The sequence below is a fragment of the Parasteatoda tepidariorum genome, chromosome 7, assembly GCF_982258835.1.
Source record: "Parasteatoda tepidariorum strain Cologne lab strain chromosome 7, Ptep-v5.0, whole genome shotgun sequence".
In the NCBI taxonomy this organism is placed as follows: domain Eukaryota; kingdom Metazoa; phylum Arthropoda; class Arachnida; order Araneae; family Theridiidae; genus Parasteatoda; species Parasteatoda tepidariorum.
The window spans coordinates 105,310,486-105,325,730 of NC_141761.1; the positions used below are offsets into that span (position 1 = coordinate 105,310,486).

Below are 15,245 nucleotides of genomic sequence, written 5' to 3' on the forward strand. Positions count from 1 at the left end.
TCTTCGGTATATATATATATATGTTCAAAATGATGAAAGAAAACAAAGAAAAATAATAGACAAATAAAAAATTTAAAAAAAAGGGGGGGGGGGAATAATAAGTAAAAAAATAACAAACAACAGTTGTTAAAAAAAATAAAAAAAAAAGGTGAAATTTAATTTATTTGTCTATTATTTTTCTTTGTTTTTTTCCCTTCATTTTGAACATATCTAATGAGTTCTGTTTACTTGCAGCTTAAGCGCATTAAATGATACTTATTGTTTTTCTTAACTTTCTTCGTGTTTTCTTGTATTTATTTATATATATATATATATATATATATATATATATATATATATATATATATATATATATATATATATATATATATATATATATATATATATATATATATATATATATATATATATATATATATATATATATATATATATATACATATATATATATATATATATATATATATATATGTATATATATATATATATATATATATGTATATATATATATATATTATCTACTATTAACTTTCTTTCATTCTCCTTCAGTTTTCGTTTTTATTTCCTGTCTTTAGGACGTTACGTGTGTTTAGGATGTTGCTCTTTGAGCCTATTTTTATTGAATTAAACAATTATCACAATTTAGCGCCTGATAAAAAATGTGTTCAATATTTAAATTATTCTTCATGTTGTACCCGGTACGGAGAGCCTAAATCAGAGGGGAACTTCGGATCGACATCCTGCTACTCTGAAAGCAAAAGCGAAAGCAAACGATTTTTTGAATTGCATTCTATTCCCGAAACTTTACCTTCCTATAAAGCGTGTGATGATAAAAGATGCAAAACTTGCCCTAATATTGACAAAAAACATACTGTTCCTTATAACGTTAGCTCCAAATCTTTTTGTAAAATTAAAAATGTTATTTATATGTTAACCTGTGGTTTCTGTAATATGAAATATGTTGGACAAACTAGTAACTCACTTAACATTTGAATTAATCAACACCGTTCTGATATTAACAAAGACTATCAATAACCTGGAATTGAATCATTTTAGAGTACATAAATTTAACAAAGTCAAAATTAATATCTTAGATATTATAGAGGATTTAGATTTAAGACTACAGAAAGAAAATTACTACATGCTTCTATACAAAACAATTCTGCCGTATGGGTTAAACGATACCTTCCAACATACACAGATTAACTACAATAACTCATCAACTTATTCCCTTTTTCATATTAAAGATAAGCGTACAAATCGAGGTAAACGGGGTTCAAGAAGTAATAGAAACTTTCTTAATAGTGACAAATTAAATATAAAATTTCTTTCTAATATGGAAAAAGACTTTAATAAACAATTTAGCCTTAAACCAATTAAAGATTTTGTCTTCTCCCTTAAGAATTATGAAACATATAAGTTCTACGATCTTATTATTAACTTTTCTTTCATTAATTTACATTTCAAAATTCTTTGCTTCGATCTTATAAAAGCCAAAATGAGCAAAATTTTGCCTAATAATAAGAAAAGTTTAGATAATTTATATTTCGTTATTAACTTTCAAAATCATATTTTCGATAAGATCAAATTTCACAACATTTTTAAAAATTTTAAAGCTTTATTTCCATTAAAAGATTTTAACATAATTAAAAGTTTTAAATATAACAAGTCTCTTGGTAGAACCATTTTTAACTATAATGATATAAGCAAAAATTTAGGGAGTATTAATATATCCGATTATGAATGTCACTGTGAGGAGGATAAATATTTTGATTTTGTTGATAAACATCATAAACATATTATCACTGGTAATTTAAATATTATAGAAAACTTGGAACTTAGGAATTTAATGATAAAAGGCACAAAATTTAGACCCATTTACCATATATCAATCAATAGGATTCTAAAATACTTTCTTAATGATCTCAATAGTTTTTGTTTAAAGATATCAAATAGATTCTCTTTACCTTTAGGTATGCTAACAGAATGGAAATGGGGAGTTTATTATTACTTTAAAAACTTTATTTTCAATAATAAGGATAATTTAAATAAGAATAACAATTCAACAAATTTTTCTAATATTGTTCAATCAATTAAGCAACTTCAAAAAAATTTTGTAATTACTCCCATAGACAAAGCTAACAATAATTATGCTATATTCTGTAAAAAATTCTATGCTGAACTTTTAAATACGGAATTAAAAAATAGTAAAAATTTTGAAATTAGTAATTTCAATAATAATATTGCCATTAAAAAAATTTTAGCTTTTTACAAGAGATTAAAAATTAAAATTAGCAATATACAATTTCCTTACTTAATTATCAGTCCTAAATTTCATAAAATTCCAGTAAAATTTAGAACTATCACATGTGGGTCTAATACTTATTTAACTAAACCTGGCACCATTTTCTCTAACTACTTAAATAAGATTATTAACTATATTACTAAAGAAGGTTTCTCTTGGATAATCACTAATAATCAACCGATTTTAGATTTCATTAAACATAATAAAATTAATTCTATTGCGACTTTTGATTTCCAGGATCTTTTCAATAGCATTCCCCTTTCTAAACTAAAAGATGTCCTTTTGAATTATTACCATGATTTTAAAAATATCCTTTGTTGCGATTTTGATTATTGGGAAAATCTGATTAATTTTTGTCTTTTTAGTAATTATCTTTGCAATGGAAGGGATATCTTTCTTCAAATTAATGGAATACCACAGGGATCTAATTATTCATCTCTCTTAGCTAACTTATTTTTGCATTATTATGAAAAAAATTATACTCTGAGTATTAAATTTGTTTTTAGATATATTGATGACTTAATTATCTTTAATTTTCAAGATTTTACTGTTTTATTGAGTGATATATACCCTGAGGAATTAATCTTACTTCGTAATCATGATGATAATATTAATTTCAATTTTTTGGATTTGGGTATTATGAAAGTTGAAAATATCTGCTTTGTTGATTTATACGATAAAAGAAATGATTTTAATTTTAATATTAATAAACTAGTTACTTGGAATTCTAATGTTTCTAGGAGCATCTATTTAAATACCACTTTTAATGAAATGAACAGAATTAAAAGAATATGTAGTAATATTTATTTATCCAAAAAACAAATCTATAAACTCTTTCAAAATCTGATAAAAAACAATGGATACCCAAGTAATGTAATAAAATTTTATATAAAATCATTGAATTAATCGTATATTTTGGTGGATATATTTTCTAAACATTTTTTTTGTTAATTTTTATGATTTTCCCATGTGCAAATCCATTTCAGGCCAAAATTCATTGCCAAAATTATTTACTAAATAATTTCTTTGTTAATTTGCATAATTTTTCCATGTGCAAATCCATTTCGGGCAAATCCGTGGTTAGAATTATTTACCAAAAATTCCTTTACTAAATAATTTCCTTTGTTAATCTATACAGTTTTTCCATGTGCAAATCCATTTCGGGCAAATCCGTGGATAAAATTGTTTGCTATAAATTTCTTTATTAATTTATACAATTTTCCATGTGCAAATCCATTTCGGGCAAATCCGTGGCTAAAATTATGTACTAAAAATTTTTTTCTTTGTTAATCTTTCCATGTGCAAATCCATTTCGGGCAAATCCGTGGTTAGAATTATTTACTAAAAATTCCTTTGCTAAATAATTTCCCTTGTAAATCTATACAGTTTTTCCATGTGCAAATCCATTTCGGGTAAATCCGTGGATAAAATTGTTTGCTAAAAATTTCTTTATTAATTTATATAATTTTCCATGTGCAAATCCATTTCGGGCAAATCCGTGGTTAAAATTATCTGCTAAAATTTTTTCTTTGTTAATTTTTCCATGTGCTAATCCATTTCGGGCAAATCCGTGTTAAAATTATCTATTAAAATTTTTTCTTTGATAATTTAAATAATTTTTCTATGTGCTAATCCATATCGTGCAAATCCGCGGCTAAAATTATTTGCAAAGCAGGCAATTTATGTTTCGCTTTTCTATTTTATATTTTTTCTTAAATAAACATCTATCTTCTAAAACTATTTACGATCAATTTTTAAAATTATCCAGTATAATATTACCTTGCGCACATCCATTTCGGGCACATCCTTGGTAACTAACAAATCAAAATTCAGAATAACAAATCACTTCAGCAGTGCAGTAAGAACGACACTTTAAAACCCTCTTGTTACACTCAATTTGCGTTTTTGTTTTCATCTTTTGTTTTCATATTTTGTAATCTGGCAATCTCTCTGCGAAAACATTTTTAAATCATTCTTGAAAAATATCTGTCCATGTAAGTTGTTATGATTTTGCTACTCGCTTTATAGTCCCCCTTTTTAATGTTTTTTATTTTATTTTATGATCTGTTTTTACATGTTATTTTTACTTTTTATGATCTATTTTTATGTAGTTATTTTATAAATTTTTTTTTGAGTGCTCCTCACACTATTGTATTAATAAATTTTGCTTTGGCTTTATTGATACAATATCAGAAAGCACTCTGTTTTGCGGATATAATCGTGTGGGCTGAAGAAAAGATTATATCTTTTTTTTCCGGCTTTTTTTCCGTTTTTTTTTATTTTTTTTTATTAACAATTTATTTTATTTTATTTCATTTTATTTTTTTTTAAATAAAATGTTGTTTGTTATTTTTTTTACTTATTATTTCCCACCCCCTTTTTTTCATATGTCTATTATTTTTCTTTGTTTTATTCTTCATTTTGAACTATATATATATATATATATATATATATATATATATATATATATATATCATATATATATATATCATATATATATATATCATATATATCATATATATATATATATATATATATCATATATATCATATATATATATATATATATATATATATATATATATATATATATCATATATATCATATATATATATATATATACCCAAGACAAATTTTATGATGGTTTTTCTTTGATGGACCAACATGAATATGATGGTAACCATCATGAATTTCCATCAAAAACCATCATATTTTATGATGGTACCACCAAGACTGACCATCACCTCATATTAGGAATTGGAACAAATTTATGTTGGACCAACATGAACAAAACCACCATAGTATGATGGTATTTTCCGTTAGTCCAACAAATAAATCCATCAAGAACCAACATGGTTTGATGGTAGTTTTTGATAGCCCAACCTAAAAATTAATCAGGAACCAACATATGTTGTTGGTCTCAACTTATATTCCATCTTAATTCCTGATGGTACCAACAAGACTGACCATCACCTCATATTAGGAATTGGAACAAATTTATGTTGGGCCAACATAGACAAAACCAACATAGTTTGATGGTGTTTTTCAATGGTCCAACAAAAAATCCATTAAGAACCAACATAGTTTGATGGTATTTTTTGATGGTCCAACAAAAAAATTTATCAGGAACCAACATATTTTGATGGAATTTTTCAATGGTCCAACAAAAAAAAATCCATCAAAAACCAGCATGGTTTGATGGTATTTTTTGATGGTCCAACAAAAAAATTTATCAGGAACCAACATATTTTGATGGTATTTTTCAATAATCCAACAAAACAATCCATCAAAAACCAACATGGTTTGATGGTATTTTTTGATGGTCCAACACAAAAAATAATCAGGAACCAACATATTTTGTTGGTTTCCAACTTACATTCCATCAAAAACCAGCTTAATTTCTGCTGCCACCATCAAGACTGACCATCACCCCATGTTAGAAAACCTACGTGTGTTGATGGTTTCCAACTTAATGTCACAAAAAAACCATTTTATTCTTTGGTACCATCAATATAGACCATCACTTCATATTAGAATTTGGAACAACCTATATTGAACAGATATGAGCTAATCCAACTTTGCTCCATGGTTTAACAAAACACAAATGAACGAATTCCAACAACAATCATACTAATTCTTGATGATCATACTATTCTACTAATTCTTGAAGACTAGCCATTACCCATATTTCAGCTTGTTTGTTGGTACATAAAAAACCAATATATATTGCTGTTTTCATTATGGTGAACCACTAAGTACATCGTAAACAAAATTGGCTGGTTACAACCATAACTTTTCGCCACAATCCATGTATTTTTTAATAAGCATGATTCGAACATCTTTATGTTAGTCCAATTTACATTTGTAAATAATATATAAAAAATTTTTTTTGTATGGAATACTATGTCAATATCGGCTATGATTATGTAGAAGTTTCATTATAATATTGAAATTAAATTAAGCAAAATTAAAGCTTGAGACTCTAATCATTTGGCGGACCCTAACTTACAGAAAGTTTTTTCTTACATTTAAAACAAGATAGCATTCCATAATTTATTTTTAATTTAACATTAAGATTGAAGAGGAAAAAAAATTTCCTATAGTTTATAAGTACAATTTACAAAAAATATATAATAGATTTCAAAAAATAGAATTTTGATAAATAAAGACAAACATGTAAATTGAAAACATTTATTTAAATACATTTAATACATTTATAGTACTTTTAATAATTTTTTTTACACATATAATCTACAAAAGTATTTGACATACATAAATGTTGAATTTCAATATACAATATTGATGAACTTTATTCCCATAAATTCTCGAATTATAACTGCAAAATAAAAAAATCAAATTAAAACACAGTAGATAAACAAATGACAGTAGCTGTTTGCTTATTTTTATGCTGAAAATAATAACAGGTCTGCCAGCTTATACGCATTTTAAAAAATATTTTATAAAGTGGTGGACATTTAAAAATCAAAGCTTTAAAAATTTTTGTTAAATTTGCCAACAGCCTTAAAACAAAAGACCTAGAACAAAATCTCATTGCAAATGAATGAATTTATGAGAATTGGCATGGAAAATTGGCTAAAATAAATAGAAAATAATATCCTAAAACATAAACTTATGTAGCACTAGAATAAATATTTGGAAAAAAAAGCGTAGAAAGTTGACAATCCTGTAATAATAATGAAAACATATAAAATAAATATAGTCCTGGATGAAAATATTGCATAACTTTTAACACTAGAAAAACTGAACATTGCTGTATACCTTAAAAAGACTGAGGGGGTTAGTGATTAGACATCCAAAATCTTAATATAATTATTTAATAAAAATATATTATAGGCTTGATCATTGAAATTCTGTGGTATTTCATTCTAATTAGTTAATGAAAATATTTGATTAAACTAAACACTGTATTTTTAACATGTTTCTATATTGCTAAGGCATGAATGATTAAATAAGCACTTAAATTGGAACAATTTATGGAAGGTCAGAAATACTCAGCACTTTCAGTAAGTTAGTGTTTGAATGAACAAGTACAGCATCTCTTTAATTTTTTTTCAATCCTAACTTATTGGAAATTCTCTCCTAAAACCAAAAGTAAAATTGTTTTCTTTTGCCAAATGTTTACTTATTAAACATTTTAACTCAAAAAAGGCCTCTGTAAGTAATGCAATCAAAAACGATTCCTGATTCGTTATGAGGCCACATGTGCAGCCTCCATCTGCTAAGGCTATTTTAGTTTTGATATCACTTACATCATACCATTCTAACACCTTTTTTTTACTGAACTAAAAAATCTTAAATATTCAGAACTAGAAAATTTTGTCAACTATTAACAATGTTTCAGTGGGTACCATTGAATTTTAACATTATAAAAATACATTATATCAAACCCACATTTTCATTCAGCTACATAAGGGCAAAATTTATAATACAGATAGTTATTGACCATGTGAAATAGTAGGATTTAATCACAAAAAATCAAATGAAAGCTAGAATGTATTGGCTTTCATAGCACAGCTATTGTAAATGAACGGCAGATGGACAAGTGTGGTATAATAAAATTATGTTTACGGAAAGTACATGTTTTTTGCGTAAAAAAAACTTTACAAATGGTACGAGTAAAGTAATAAAATGTTTTTTGGGAGTTTCAAGGAATTCTGAATGCATGAAGAATTAAATTATATAAAAAAAAGACTGTAATTGTCTATTATAGAGAAACCAAAAAAAAAGAGAAAGGGGTTAATTTGGCTTCTTTTGTCTTTCTAGTGTTAAATTTATAAGGGAAAATTGTTTTAAGGCAAAGAAGTAATCAGTAAACAAAACAATTAGAAGTTTAACAGTAGAAAAATATGATTTCTCTCTTATTCAAAAATAAATAAATAAAATTACTATAAAATAAATTATACATTAACTATTCTTCAATAAATATTAGCAATTAGGAAAAATTATTTTTGATGGAAAAAATAAAATATAATATTTAAGCTTTTACAACTGTGTAAACCTTTAAATATTTTATACTTGTAAGCAATTGAAAACTATAATAAAAATAAACTAAATAATGAAGAATTTAAATGTAGTACCTTATTACAGTTTATTGGAATGTGTTTTAAAGAATAAAAAATTAATAATATAAAGATTTGAAGTCAATTGTCCTATTTTAAATAAGATAGAAATTTAACGGACGAAATGTAATCTTAAAACACATTTCTTAAAAGTTGTTGAATATATGAAAATAATAGGTATAATTATTGCTATTGCTTGGAAGAAAGTTAAAGATTAAACATCAATAAATTACAATTCTACATCTGTTTAATAAAACTGTTGCCCTGCATTAAAATGCCATATACAGTGAAACCTCCAGGAAAGATCACCTCTATGTAGCGATCTCTATTTACAACCACTTTAGGGAGGCAAGGTATTTTTTCCATGGACTTTAGCAGAGACCATAAAAACCTCTCCCAGCAATTAGGCAAAATCTCTGCACAAGATGAGGAAAAGGTCAAGTAAGGAAACACAATAAAATATCAAAACAAATAAGTAGTTTAAAATGTATTCTAAATATTTGCTTGGTTTTTATTTAAAGAATTATTTCTGATGATCTCTCAGATATCTACAACTTCATGTTGTAGTCAAATTGCACTAAAGACGATAATTTAGTAATCAGAGTTGAATGATTTATTTTTGATTAATCAGTAATTTTTGTTGGATTACTTTTAGTTATTTTAAGTATATAAAAAAAGTCAATTGGAAAAAACTCAGCATCTCAAACAAACAAATCCCTTCTCATCTTTTACAGCTGATTTTTATAAAGAAAAAAAAAATTAAATGCTAACTTAAAAACATAATTTTTTATTTATTTAAAAAAACTACACCATACATAGTTGGTACATTTCGTTTCACACATAATTATATTAGAAGGGATAATTTCTATTAACGTAAAATTTTATTCACCCATCCAGTTTTCACGACATCAACACAAGGAACATTTCATTACCAAGAGAATGACAGTCTATAATTAAAATCACGTAACTTTGAGTCGAAGAAGGTAACACCACTAAGAACGACCAACCTCCATTCCCAAGTCCATTTTATCGAGGAACAGAGAATGGTCTCTCCTGAGAGGTTTTCATTGTATAATTATGTCCATTATGTGAGATGCAATTCTTACTAAGTTTGTTAATTTTTGCAAGATTAAATTTCTAACAAATTATGAAGTCTTAGAAATACAAATTCTTAAGTCCATAACAGTAAGCCGGAAAAATGACTTCAATGCTACAAAAATTATTAGTAATAAAATAATAAGGTTGTCCTAAACGAAGACTCTAACAAAAAAGCAAACGATCAGTTAACTAAATACAAAATATTCAACTAATTATCTGGTGACAAAATTGTCACTACATTCGACTTTTTCAAGAAAATTTTAAAAGACAAAATAAGTAAAAAAAACTAAAAGCAGTGGTAGTGACAACAGTAAGAAAAAATAGGACACATTAAAAATATTTATTTCCAAAAGAAATGTCAAGCGTTTGACTCAGCTTATAATTTCTTTAACAGAATTTTCTTTTTGTTTCTAATGCTACAAAAAACGCACAAAATTTTTTTAAAAATCTTAGTTTAAAAATCATTTTGAATACTGAGAAACAAAAACATAATAATTCATTTCTAATAAATTATTAGAAATGAAATGAGGCTTCAGTAACGCTACAGCTTTGGCTCGAACCACTATATGACTGTGATTTGCAATTTTTTGAAAATTTTCCAAATAACTCTTAATGCTATGCAAAAACTCAAATTAATACTTATGTCAGATATCGAAATTCTGATTCACAAGTACGATGGCGACAAGAAAATTGGAAACCTTATTTTTAAACCTTAATTACTTCAGGTTTTTTTAATTTTTGTAAACAAAGTGCTTTCCAGGATCTAGTATATTTTAGAAAGTTTCGAGTTTGATATTTTTAGATACACAGAAATCACTCCAGATTATGAAATAAAAATAGTTATGAAATAAAAGTTAGACATTATAAAAAGAAGTTTACACATTTAATTGAAGAAAAATTAAAAAAGCTTCTTAATTCTAACTAAATTTTAAAATGAAAATGATTATTTTTTGCACTAACAAAACTTACCCATCCTCTCAAACAGATGAATGGAAACGAAATCCTAATGATCAACAGATTCTACGTTCAAATGTTCCTTTTAACTCATCCAAAGTAATGAACTGAAAAGAAAGTCAATTAATAGAAAAAAATAAATTGCATTTTGTTGCCCTAAATACGAAATACCTTGTTTAGAATGGAATGAACATTTTAAAAGAAATATTTATGTTTACAACAATTTTCAGCAAATTACGCTCGTATAAGGATAATAAAATGGTAATAAATAATCTTAAAATTGTAGTAAATTTTAAGTCACTTTACAGAATATAAACAAAAATGTGAATATGGGTATCGCTATCAGAACATTTGTCCTTCATACAATTGATAAAATAGCAGGAGTGAATTTAAAGTAGTTTAGTTGTTAGATACTTTATCTTTAACTGCTTTACATAATATAGATGTGTGCATTGTGGATAACAAAAACGCTCACATCAAACTATCAAAAAAGATTGGGAAAACAGAAGATCATAACAATAAAATGAAAGAAAAACAAAATTGCTTATTAATGTATAGAGCATCACTAGTGTTGTAGGATACCAGTCTTAAAATTTAGTCTCAAAAGTTACGTGCTCAGCGACTTAATTCTAAGATTCGGGACACAAAGCCTTATTGCAACACTTTGGGCTACCTAAACCCCTTTCGAATCTCAATCTCAGAAGAGATTATCTCGTGAGATTCAGTCAGACGCATAAACATATGTCTTTCCATGCGACGGAGGTTCAGGATTTTGGAACTTTGCCATATGCACCGAGTGTTTGCGTACGGCAATTGCATTCGCTTCTGAGTGACGATCTTACACCAGAGACTAAATTCAAAAGACTTTCAACAGCATTAATCACAATTATTTTATCCATCATTTTCTATGTTACAAATATCTTTAAGATAACATCAATAAAAAATTTATTTATTTTAATTCCCACTGTTTATGTTAAAGACCAAGGGACTGTCTAGGTTTTTCTGAGAGGTACCTGTTTCGTGAAAATTTAGATATATTTAGTGAAAATTACAAATTATATTAAAAAATCAACATAAAAATATGGATTTATCATTTCGTATGAGACACAAAAACAAAATTTTAAGAAAAAGTATTTTGTGAAACTACTGTTTTTAAGTTGAATTGTTGAAGGTACCCCTGAACGGTAATAAATTTGGCTTGGACAGACCTCTGAAGACAGATAATTTTATCAATGTTTAATTAATATTTATTTTAAACAATGAATCAATTGTTTTCAAAATTGAATCTGAATAAATTAGGGAATAGATAGCGGTTAGATAGAATCTGAATAGATACCGGTTTATTTTTATGAAAAGGGGTTGATTTATTGGTATCAAAGTTCAGACAGAGCCTTCAAAAAACGATTAGGGAGAATACTGATGGTAGATGAAATAATAATAGAATTTATGATTTGTCCCCAGCCAATTTATAGCTCGAGTTCCACATAATTTTTTAATAAACATTGCACTTTTACACGAGGTAAAGAATAAAAATAAATGGAGATTTCCGTACCATGATCTGTAGGTATAATCGCCAAGTCTTGAAATTTCCGGGCAGCGTCCCGAGAGAAACAAAAAAAAACATCACTGAAAGGGACCAACTCGAAAGGTATAACTCATAGCTAGGACTGGGCCATTAATCGATATATCGCGACATTTTGATTTAACGCCTGTATCGACAGGCCGATACAGTGACTTTCGTTCCAGGCGATGCATCAGAAATCCGATTTAAGCGTCGAGTAAAGAAGACGAACGATATAGCGATGCAAGACACGCAAGGATCTCTTACGTTTCGATGACAACTCGCGCTGGGAAAGACGATGTACGTATCGTTATATTGAAACGGCCTTGATTGCTGAGCGGTAGAATCAGAATCAGTTTTGAGAACATATATCGTGATCTCACATGTTCTTTTCCGCACCCCTTACCTTTTTTTTCTTCTTTGCCGTGATTTGATCGTTTCTTGTAGATTATTTCAGACTTGGTAATCGCCGTCGTTACCTTGTTCTGAATGTAATCTATTATTGAAAAGAATATATAAAGAAGTGTTTCTGTATTAATTAGGTAAATTTTTTTTTTTAAACAAAACTCTTTTTTATTTTTAAATGTGAAAATTAATTTTGATATTATATGTTTAAGTATTATTTTACATTATTAAATTTATTACAAACGGAAATCTAATTTAAGGTGCCCATAAAGAATTAAATTAAAAAGTAGTCAAATTTGATAGGCTATTTTTTACTTTATTTTAATTTATTAAAGACTTTTTGGATAAAATAATAATTTAATGGGTTTTTATTACTGATTTTAAATTTATAAATCTTTAGTTGTTTTCATTTTTATAAATAAAATTATAACAAAACTTATTTTTCCACGACTTCTTTTTTTTAAATCATTTAGCACTTCGTTTTATTAAAGAGTATAATCATGTTTTTTAATTTTCTTTCAATATTGTCAGTTGAATATATTATCGAATATCATAATTCTTTTGTTTTTATTTTTAAGAAATTAAACCTTACTTTGTTTTTTCGTTCAGAATTCGGTAATTATTCAATTTAACTTTATTATTTATGTGAAATAATAATGACAAAAAATAGTGTTGTTTTAAAAGTGCTTTTTTTGTGTAATTTATTTAGCACTTTGTTTTAAGCATACAAATAATTTTTCACGAACTTATTTTTTGAATTTTCTTTCTATATTGTTAGGTAAATATATTGATAAATTTCAATTTTATTTATTTTTTTATTATTTATTTTTAAACTAAGAAATCTTTCGTTATTTGTGCGATCATTTTTAGAAAATATAACATTAATATCTTTCTTAAGTAAAACATATACAACATCAAATTCATAAATTGATTTAAATCAATCTGAGTATGAAGTTTTGATAGAAATCCGACTTTCTGCGCCTTACAAGTAAATGAATTTCAAAAATACTATATCGCGATGCAAAACTGACGATGCATCACGATATAAAATTTCTTATATCGCCCAGTCCTACTAATAGACATCCCCGGGCAAACATCTACGTGTTATTTTTAAAAACATTAACAAGTTTAAAATCTACTTGGTACCTTGGCAATTGCAGTTGGTACGACAGATCACTATACGGAACTATCCCCTATAAATTATCTAGAAGAAAAGGTACTGAAAATATAATAATTAAAAGAATAAATAATTTTATAAAAACTTACGTGATTGCAACCCTTACGAGGGTGAACAGTCAACAAACAGTAAGAAGTTGAGCTGATATTTTGCTGCTCACCCCAAACGCAAAATTTGAAAAGAACACTTAAGTACCATTCACACTGCACTCCTGATTGCAATTGACGCAGGGTCGAATGTATATTGTGAGAAATTAAAGTATACTCTGGAATTTTAACAAAGCAATATAAAGTGTTTTTTTTAAAATTCATTTACTATTAAAATATCTTTCGGGGTTCGATCCTTGACTCAGCCAAGACCCTCCGAGAGTACATGCCATGTACAATCTCGTAAAATCGGAGGAATCGAAAGTCTTGTATTCGGTCTCTTAGCTATACCATGGGTACAGGGATATAGAGAAAATTTATAATCTGAAAATCCTATCATTAGATCGAAAGTTATTCAGAGTTATTTTGTGTGTTTACATCACCATCAAAATACTTAAATAATAAATTTAATAAGTATTTTTTAAGTTTTTACCTACTCCTTAGCAACTTTAAAATTCAATATATTAATCATTGCAATTACTAAATATTATTTTGGCCTAGTTGGCAAGGTGCTGGACTCACGGTCGTGAGAACGGGAATTTGAATCCATCCCTCGAAGACTCCCCGTGTAATAAATGGTGACAGTTGAAAGTTAAATCTGTTGGGTCACAAAGTTCTCCATGATCTCATAACAGATTAAATCTCTGGGGTGGGGGGGGGGGGGTACTGGAATGGAGATTGATCGCTCTCTGGTTCAGGTCAAAATTAGGATCCGTGAATGAATGATTGGATTTATGAATGGGTTCCGCCATATAAATGGGTGTGATGTATGGGTGTGGCAGAAGTTAAATTCTAGGCCCTAGATTGTGTGACTGGAAAACAAGTACAATCACACAGCCCTTACTTTAATGACCTACGTCAACCAAAGCAATATATATAATAATTTTTATTTATTATAATAGTAAATTTCCACGCCGTCGTAAAATATTACTAGAATATGCACGATTTCAGAAAAAGTACAAATAACGGCTTTTGTTCCTCTCATTTAATCTATCACTCGTTTACTTAAATCCACGAATCGTTCTAATTTCTGTGAATACGTATAATTTTTTCTAAATTGAAGATCTACCTCAATGTTATTATATTTAATAACTATTTATTTTTAACCTTAAATAGAACTTTTATACAAATTGCAAAATTTCTAAAAACAATTATCTTATTTAAATCCTCTAAATTTAATTATTTCTGATATGTTGCTTTACTGTTTTGTATTTTTTAAAAACGCCATAATGTTATTAATTGCAATAACCACATGTTAAATAATTTAAATCACAAGTCTTAACCTTTCAGTAACCAGACAATGCTGAAGTAGTGCACGTGTACATAAAAATTTAATCTATCACTAGTGTACCTGTATGAATGAATCTTTCTTAACTTAATCCTGACATGTAGCTTTATTATTTTCTGCATTTAAACCTCACCTTTACGATATTAATTGCAGTTACTATCAATTTTTAACCTTTAGCAACATATTACTACATTTTTAGCATTTAAAAGTACAACTTTCAACCCCATTGTTA

General features: G+C 27.0%; 1 protein-coding gene and 1 long non-coding RNA gene across 3 annotated transcripts in view; one reads left to right on the forward strand and one right to left on the reverse strand.

The window, feature by feature from the left end:
• Positions 1 to 15,245, forward strand: part of LOC107437766 (uncharacterized) — a 390,895-nt gene that overhangs the window by 177,097 nt on the left and 198,553 nt on the right. The window lies entirely within an intron of this gene.
• LOC147807364 (uncharacterized) lies at positions 6,482 to 13,706 on the reverse strand. Of its 2 annotated transcripts, none has more exons than XR_015435653.1 (3): positions 13,669 to 13,706; positions 10,452 to 10,543; positions 6,482 to 6,640 (listed from the first exon to the last, which is right to left on the reverse strand). It is a non-coding gene; the product is annotated as an uncharacterized LOC147807364 (long non-coding RNA). The 2 variants fall into 2 exon arrangements; XR_015435654.1 differs by having other exon boundaries at positions 13,549 to 13,675.